The sequence below is a fragment of the Octopus bimaculoides genome, chromosome 20 (assembly GCF_001194135.2).
Source record: "Octopus bimaculoides isolate UCB-OBI-ISO-001 chromosome 20, ASM119413v2, whole genome shotgun sequence".
NCBI classification, from domain to species: Eukaryota; Metazoa; Mollusca; class Cephalopoda; order Octopoda; family Octopodidae; genus Octopus; species Octopus bimaculoides.
In genome coordinates this window covers 47,256,750-47,257,675 of record NC_069000.1, presented here as the reverse complement: position 1 = coordinate 47,257,675, position 926 = coordinate 47,256,750, and the positions used below count along the sequence as shown (strand labels likewise).

General features: G+C 43.1%; 1 protein-coding gene across 8 annotated transcripts in view; it reads left to right on the top strand.

Annotated features, from left to right (window-relative positions):
- The window catches only part of LOC106871290 (myogenesis-regulating glycosidase), a 44,609-nt gene that overhangs the window by 13,816 nt on the left and 29,867 nt on the right, over window positions 1–926 (top strand). The gene's annotated exons all lie outside the window — the stretch shown is intronic.

The following is a 926-nucleotide window of genomic DNA, read 5'->3' as shown; positions in this document are numbered from 1 at the left end:
ACACACACACACACGAAACGTACACGTTCGCCCACACACCCATAGATGTTTTAAAACCGTATTATGTGACGTCATAGCTTATTGTGTTGTGTATTTTGACGTCACAATCTCATTACTTTGGCAAATATCAGTCGGAGATATTATCATATAATATTATCACATACCGCCCCCCCCCCAAAAAAAAACGTCATGTATTTCATTCTCCTTTCACGCTGGCAGAGGGAGGAGACTAAACAACAAAGTGGGAGTGAGTGATGGACAGAGGTGCTAAATTAAAATGAACGGCAGTGAGACGCTTTTGCCCTTCAGATCCTGGTATTTTAATCAAAATGAAACTGCAAATTTTTATCGCAAATTATAGTTGCCAATTCCCCCACCCCCATGCGGCCGAAGACTTCGTCGTAAGTGTTGCTCATGAGTGGAACACAGCTACACTCATGTGCGGAACCTCAGCAAGCGTCACTCATTAAATTGTTGCAAGTGTCACTCACGAATAGAATATTGTACGAGCGACTCCTTGTTTTGGCGAGCGAGGCGTGGAGGGAGAGGATGTGTTCTAATCGCTTAGATCACCTCCAGCAGGTGACTGATGCTGTTTTTGAGTTCAGTGTGGGAACTTCTACATGAAGGACGAACAGCTCGAGATAACAACCAAATCTGCCTCAAAGCAGACAACCTTTTCAAAGTACACATTGGATAATGTGGGTAAAGGTAAAAGATTCATAAAAATAAGTTGTGATGGTCACTGTTGGGGTGCATTTGATGAGAGGTCTGCCCTCCTGGAGATGACTTGGAACTAAGCAGCAACGAAAAGTGATTTTTTATAGACTCCCGGGGAAAGACATATAGATAGATGGGAAGAAAGACAGAAAAAAAAAGAGAGAGAGAGAGAGAGAGAGAGAGAGAGAGAGAGAGAGAGAGAGAGA